This window comes from Vollenhovia emeryi, unplaced genomic scaffold (genome assembly GCF_000949405.1).
Source record: "Vollenhovia emeryi isolate VEMERY1.0 unplaced genomic scaffold, V.emery_V1.0 DF939178.1, whole genome shotgun sequence".
Taxonomy (NCBI): Eukaryota; Metazoa; Arthropoda; class Insecta; order Hymenoptera; family Formicidae; genus Vollenhovia; species Vollenhovia emeryi.
In genome coordinates this window covers 149,806-158,255 of record NW_011967188.1, presented here as the reverse complement: position 1 = coordinate 158,255, position 8,450 = coordinate 149,806, and positions in this window count along the sequence as shown.

Genomic DNA, 8,450 nt, shown 5'->3' with positions numbered 1-8,450 from the left:
TCTGGTCAAAATGACCAGACTGTATGGCCAGGAGCAACGAAAGGTATGTCCAATCTGGCCCAACGAAGAAGAAAGGCTAGATACGACGAGGTAAGTGGTCAATATTGGCCACTCTGATGGATTATGTATGGTGATGTACGAAATACGTTGATTTCTTCTTATTTTATTGTATTTTATCAAAATTCGGGTGGGTTATATTCTTATCTTTTTTACATATTCTCGCATATGTACGAGATTAAAAAGATCACTATTAAATCCCAATCGCGCGCGTATAACCCCAAATCGGACCTTTTATAAATCGTGTCGCGGTTTTAACGAAAGACTTGTAGGTTTATTAACAAGAAGTTGAAACGCGGATAGAATCTCGGTTCTAGGTCTTTTATATCTTTTTCTAACTTTGAAAATTAGATAAAGATAAGAAGTAATTTAAACCGAGATTAAAGTTAATCTGCATTGGTAGAAACGGGTATTAACTGAACATGTAATTTCGATTACCTACAGAAGTAAATTACCCGCATAATTGCGTTAGCGTCCAGTACATATGAGATTAAAAATATATTCTTCTTTTTGCTAATGTCTTCGTCGTAACAATATAATAATTTGAACTGCTGGGTCGACTTTATGCGCAGAAGTCTAGTCATATTTTCCTCATTACACGAAACTCGCTACTGAGTTTAAATTCGAACGATACTCGAATGGTTCAGACGACGCCAAGAAGAAAAATCGAATTGACGCCAAGGATGTCGGCGACTTCACCAAAGTGGTTAAGAATAAGAAAACGGACGATAGCGAACGAATTGAAGAGGTCATTGCAAACTTATATAGAAAAGTGCATTTCCTCTTCATTGTCTCTGAAGAGTTTTTTTCCGTGGTTTTCTCTCAAATAAAAAGCAATATTTCGATCTAATCTATCGAGTGAAGAATTAAAAAAGTTTATTAATATTATAATTAAGGAATTAGACAAATAATTACAGTTACTTTTATTGTACTGTTACGTTATCTTTTAACATTCGTTTAAGTCCTCTTCATATCTAATGTCAAATTAGTATAGTTCAAATGTGTTAAACACAAATTTCAAGGAATAAAGGACTAATTGTAAGAGCCGTGACAGGGTGGTAGTGTCTAAATTTAGAACAAAATATTTAGACACTACCACCCTGTCACGGCTCTTAGTCCTTATTTAGTCCTTATCGAAAATAGTTTTTCGAAACTTTATTCATAATTTCATAACTTCATTATATACGATTACATTTGTAATAAAATAATTTTGGAATTTGTAAAAAAAATTTTAAATTAAAAACATGTTAAGTGGTAGACATCTTATTTTGAAAAATAAAAAAACAGTTTTCGTCATTCAACTTAAAAAATGTTTACTTTTGTGAAGTAAAATGTATTATTCAAAAAGAAACGCTCGGTGTCTACTTTTCTTATCAATTTTAATAATATTGATGGTAATAATTACATTTTTTCTCCAAACATTACATTACCTATTGTCAATTGAAGATGGCAGCACGTTTTGAAATATTATTGTTTAAAGAATATTTAATAATCGCGCTAATTGTAACTTAAAGTATTATTAAGTACATAATAATAATTAACCCTGACTATTTAACTATATTACATGTACTAACTATGTGATTTATGTAATATAAAAGTACCTAAAGACTATTTTTTCATACTTTTTATATTTCTCTCTCTATATTTGCCGTTACAATAATTATACATTCTCTTCAGTGAAAAAGTTGCAGCTAGATATCTTAAAGTATTTCTAACATACGTAAATAAAATATAAATTTATTTTATAATTGCAATATATGTAGGTAAACATTCGGTTTGTGTCACGAACTATTAAGCTTTCCTGTAGTTGGTAAATGCACTAGAGTGTTCGGTTGAACAAGAGCTTATCAATCTAGGGTAAATTTTATGGATAGCAAACTTAATTTAATTTTTAATATGTACAATAATTTTATCGTTACAAAGGAACACTATTTAACATTTACTGTTTAATTGAATATACATATATCTGTTATCGGTACATTGCCTCTAGAGATAAAAAGTCATATACGTTTTCTAATATTTCATTTGTTGATAATTTAATGATACATACTATAACAAAATCAGATATTATGTTTTTATCATTTCTCTTATGATTACAAATGTATACCTACAGCAGAATTCAACTTCGAATATCGATTCGAGCGTTACTTGAAAGTTATTTATTCAGTTTTTGTGGCTTTTAAATTGAAAGAATATAAAGCAAAAGAATTAATAATAGATGTAGAAGAAAAAATGTTAACTTTGCTAATTCTTTATGGTAAATTTTTCTTATACTGTTAAAATTCTTTTCATAGATTTTACATAAAAACGTAACCAGTTATTTCAAGTTTTATCGCGTAATACATAACAACAAATCATACTTCTCTGTTACTAGTTACTATTTTTATTGCTGTTAATTGACAGAACTTATTTTTGCATTTAATATTATTAATAACCAATGTGTTAAAAATTAATCAAACAGAATAATGGTACATAAATGCGTTAATTGTGAGAAAGTTCGTGCGCAACTAACAAAGTTTCGCTAGATTACCGATAATCTATTTCCAACTTCATTAATCTCGCAATAGCGACGAACTTATTACAGTTTAGTTAATATCTGGATAGCGTGTACTTTCTCATTTACGAATAATTACTATTAAAAATTCATCAAAGGTTTGCTTTATATTTCCCATGACGCACGGACATGTGACAAATTAAAATATGAACGAAGACATGATCGAAAGTCTCCATTTATATAGCCATGTTTCATATATTCTCCTATATTATTTTACTTTAGAGTGTGTCATTAAAAACGTGTATCACAAAAAGTCGCGCGAACTCAACCAATAATATTTCGACACATTCTTCCGAAATGTGAAAAATATGAAGATTAGAGAGTTTAGGTGTAATTTGCAAGAAATTTTCTTAAAAAAATATACGAAGAGAATTTTAAACTAGTCAACGGACCGTCTAATTTCTTGAATAAATCGAGAAATAAAGCGTCACGCCCAGCGAATAAAAATTCAGATTTGCCTACTTTATCTGATTACTTATTTCCTTATCCCATTAGAAAAATCGCTACGAATGGGCCGAGTTAAAGGAATGTAAAGTGGAATCTTATAACGGAAGCGAGTCTGCATAATGAGAAATAAAAAGCTTCTAGCCGCTGCGGAGAAGCGTCAGAAAATCTGATTTGCCATATCTTTTTCTGAGGAAATTGTGAAACGATTTCGAGTACACTGCGTATTGACCAGTCACAATTTTGTGTTTTTAACGAAATCAATGCGACCAAGTCTTCGACGACTGGACAACGGCCAGATCTTGATTTCGCTTCGAGGAGTACGGTGAATGCCGCTTCGATTTTACACACCGCAAATTCGCCAAAGCTTTTACTTACGACGGAATAAAAACTGTCGGACCGTCGCCAAAGTGATCAACAGTAGATTTGTAAAAGGAGGTTGCGATCGATCCCGAATTTCACGCAAATAAAGTGCATGATAATCCTTTCTCGTTTGACGACGCGATAAATTTTCGCATGAAATTTAAGGTTTGTCAGAGCTACGTCGTCGAGCTTGAAGTACGTGGTTCTAGACCGAGCTAGTACCTCGAGTCCTTGGAAACAGCCTTTGGTATAATAAGAAACTCGAGGCTGAGTAATGTCCAGTTATATTTCTTGGACTTCACGACGGGGCCGAAACTCTTTTAACCTATCTCTCTTCTCTTTTCGACTTTCTTCCTTTTACTCTTGGGGTAACTCGAGTGTTTCGGAGCGGTATGATGACGCTTGATAGATTGTTGAATCTTCAGTTTATCGATAATTATAGATTAAATATTACTTCGTCTTACGGGAAAATTGATTTCGATGGTATAATAAATATTGAAATAATTTTTGAGTATTTTGAAAGAGAAGAGAACTTTCTATATATACATATTGGTATTTATTCAGCCATTGAAAGGAGACTTGATCTAATTCGAAACATCTTTGCGATTTCTTTTCTGTCAATTTTCATGTAAGATCTCAAAAATACTACTAATCAATTAATTAAAAATATTTTAACTTGTCATTTTCCTTAAAAATTCCAACCTGAAATATACTCTTGTTTTTTTTCTAGAAGTAAAATAAGAAATATATGCTTTTTAAAATGAAAATAACCTGGTTTCAGTTTGGACTAGTTTTAAAACACTAGTTTTAATTAGTTTTAAAAAGCTACACATTATGCTATTTTATCATATATGTATATATATATAATCTCCAAAATTTACATATATTCAAGTAAAGACAAAATAAAAATTCCTTGCATATATGCATATGTGTATGAAAAAAAGGTAAAATTGTCGGTATCTAGATCGTAAGCAAAAATAAATGAAAAAAGTATATAGAGATATTTTCCGTGAAATATATACGTTATATTATGATATTGCGACGTCGAAGAAGAGATATCGCGTGTGGCACGCCCAGACCATCATGCGACGGAAGATATCCAAATATCAGCCTCTAGGGACCTCATTTTACAAATGTACGATTGCGTAAAATCCAAAGCTTTTCCCTCTGTATTTCGGTCCCTTAGAGAATATACAGCGATTGGAAAAGTCCATGAGAGTTCTTTATTCTCGAAAGGCAACGCGAAAATAGCATGCATGTATGTGAATTCATTAAACAACGCGTATGACCTTTGGTACTTCGTAAAAATCTGTGTAATGAATTGTGTAATCAACTTTCTGTTTCGGTATCGATAAACTCTCTGTTTAGCGACAGCGGTAATATCGCTAACTTTATCTATTTAACTGATCTTTTTCAACAAAGAGAATTTCTTCTTTTATTGCTTTTATATTGTCAGCAAAGTGTTGGTCCACTGTAGAATGAATCTCCTTTATTGCGCTTAGACTAAGAATGTCGGGCCTAATTTTCCTCTTTGTTTTGGCAATCCTTTCGTGGTCGTATTAACTCGCACTCAAGTAACGCTTTGGCAGAACCGCAATACTCTTCGCATTTTCGAGGCTTCCGACGTAGACCGCGACGCGTAGAGTCGTACTGTAATTCAACCAAAGTTCCCTAATTAATCAGGTCCCAATTAGTTCGTGTAACGAAGGTCCGACGGTTATAGCGCCGGAGGAACACAGTACCGGCACAAGCGGGTGCACGAAACGGAGGAAAGAAAGAGAAACGTGGGGAGCAGAACAGAGAGTCACGTCGAAGTCAATCGACGAACGGGTTGCCCGATTTCCCTCGAAATTACGTTCCGTGTCCCAATTCCACACGTGCGCGAAAGTGACGATGACGAACAAGAAGGGCTGTCTCCTTGGCGCTGCTGAAGTTCCAATATCCTTTTGCCAATTGACAAATACGGTTGTAAACGGTTCACTTTCAATCATTATGCAAATATCGTGTTATCACGCTGGTATCGACACGTGTGAAAAATTCGCTCGGTTCCCGATTGATCCTCGGGGGAAAAAAAGAAAAGAATCGTAAGTGAGAAACGAAACGCGTCTCTCGTACGTTATCGTCGTATGTCATTCTGTTTATACCGCGCACCTTACAATCACGAATCGAACCAACTGCAACGATTTATATAAGTCAGAATTTTTAACTGCTGTGCTTGTCAGCGAACGTTACGCGGAAACATTGCTTCGTGACATTTTCCAGCCACCAGACCGTCATGAGAAATAGCACGGATGCAGCAGAAAATGTTGCAGTTGTTACAAAACTTATGGCTTTATCATTTTATTGTTACTCCCGCGCGAGAGAACGTTTTATTGTTCCGAGGCGAGCGTAATAGGCGAGTCAAAATTACATGAAAAAGAAGCAGCTCCTGTGCAGTATTTCGCTATCTTTCTATTTTCAGTGCACAGATCCATTTATGAGTCCTCATCTTCTTAAAGTTAAATCGCGAAATCTCGAAATCTCGAATTTTAAGGATGCACTCGAGCATGTCAGGCATATTCTACGACATGTCTGATAATTTGTATGCGTGGGAATGCGCCAAGTCGTGCGGATAGGATAAGGCAGATGGACCACCTACGACGTGCATTCACATGCACACGCATACACACACGTGCATACACACAAACACGCACACAGCCACGTACGATACATATATCCAATACTTGGGACGCTATATTGAAAATCTCACCTAACTTGACATACCTTCGCACTTTGTATGTTCTTTTCTATTGTGGCGAATGCAGCTCCAACGGCCTCGAATAATTTCTAAAAACGTCTGCCGAGCTTCGGAATAAAAAATTGCTGGAAATATTTTCTTTCCAATCCCACGCCTATCTACGCGAATGATTTTTAGTAATTGCGGGCGCGCGCGCGTGTGTGTGTGTTTGCACAAAAATGATTACCCAACATTTCTGTTTTTAAGAGTTTATCGACAATCGTCTTTATTACGTATCCGTTATCTACTCCCACGCGATTTACCGTGGAACATACATGGAATGATTTTCGGTCTCACGATATTGCTGTCCTCCTATTTTCCTTCGAGACAGGGTGGAACGAGATCTTATTCGATAACGATTTTTCTGCCAGTCACACTCAACCTTGTTTTATCGGAGCTCTTCCTTTCGACAAGAATGAGCTATCGAGAAACGATTATTATCCCGACGTATAATGATATTATTATCTTCTTGTTAAAGTCTCATTTTAATAACGGCGTTTCTTTTGCTTGGGAAAGTCAGAAGGTTCTCAGTGAATATTTAAATCGTCAATTTCTCTTTATAACGCTACTATATAATAAAATAATATGTTTTAAAGTAACGTATCCAATTACTTTTAATTATAATGACATTAAAATATATTTATATTGTGTCTGCGTTCATGCGGTATTCTTTAGATTCATATTTATTAAGGCTCATTAAAAAATAACAATGTACGTATTTTATTAATAATAATATTAATACATTGAATTTGTTGCAAGGATGGATTTATTATACGAAACTTGTTAAGCGAATAATTTCCAATCTTGCATTATCATATTTTTTCTCCTTACCGGAAATAAAATACTTGGGCTGATAACAACCTTTATTTAAAAGCTCGAGCACGGAAGTTCGATAGAAGTCAGAACTTTCTTATCGAGATAAAATTTATTCAATCTCGAGAGCACTCGAGGAGTTATCGATCCGTCGCATTCATCGGGTAGCAATTGTTTATTTTGCTAGCTGGGAAGAAGTGGCGGTTGAAGCAAGATCTCGAAAGTTAACCAGCTGCTTTAGTTGATGGATAAAATTTTCCATAAAATTTCAATAGCGTGCAGAAAAGTTTGTTCTTAACTGTAAAATAATCGAATTGAATATAAAATCGGTATTTCGGCTTATCAAACTGTCGCGTACCTCCAATAATGATCTTTCATATTTTTACAAGCATGAAGACCGATGTAAAACTTTTGCAAGACTGGAGATCCTTGTATATAACCTAGAATTAATAAATATTAATAAAATTGATTGAACAGACGGAAAAAAATTCGTGGAAAAGAAGGTACAGAAAGATGAGTTTGAATAAATATTTGGAAAAATGTATATTTAAAATTTGCTAAGTTAAATTATATTATTAAAACATTAATAAATTAAAACATTTTGTAATTCTTCATAAAGTGTCTCGCACGTTAGAAGTTCGTGATATTGTTTTAATTATTTATGGAATGTTATGAATATAATTGAAGCTGCAGAGAACTTTAACAATTTTCGCAAACCCATTGCAGGTAGGATGCGTTTATCTCATTATTTAATTGCTTCCATGGAACTTTCCGTGCATGTTACGTTGTAACAGCGGCTGCTTGAGATTGCTTACATTCTGAGGCGACTTTACTCCACGTAATGCTCACTTCAGATTCAGTACCTTTCCGGCCAATCCGATCCCGACCCTGCTTCAATAACGCAGAATTTAAAACTCTGGAATCGACTCAAACCGTGAATTTATCGATGCAGTTCCGCGTTTTAGTTCGATTCACACGATTAAGCTCTTTTGAATGACATAAGCGAACAGGTATTCGTCAAACACTTTTCTCGTGCTTGTTATAAAATATATATATCGTATATTATGTATTTCTACTCTTACACAATTATCCGCTGAATTTATATATATAATGTAGAAATCGATTGCTAATTTTTCTCGGTAAAGAATTATGAATGCACGTTTATCTGTCTATAAAATAAACTATATAATATATCTGTCTATAAAACAGATATGTATATATACACCCGACTAATAATTATTATTTTGAAATATTCCATTACATTATTTGCTGTTTAATAAACAATTTTCGTTATAGTTACCTAGACATGAAATTGCAATGAAGATAATATTAAAAAACACTTTCAAATTTTCTTAAAAGGTTATAGCTGAAAAAAATTAGACGCGATATTAAGATAGAAGAACGCGCGAGAACAGCCGCAGAACGTTCATTATGTGAGCCAGG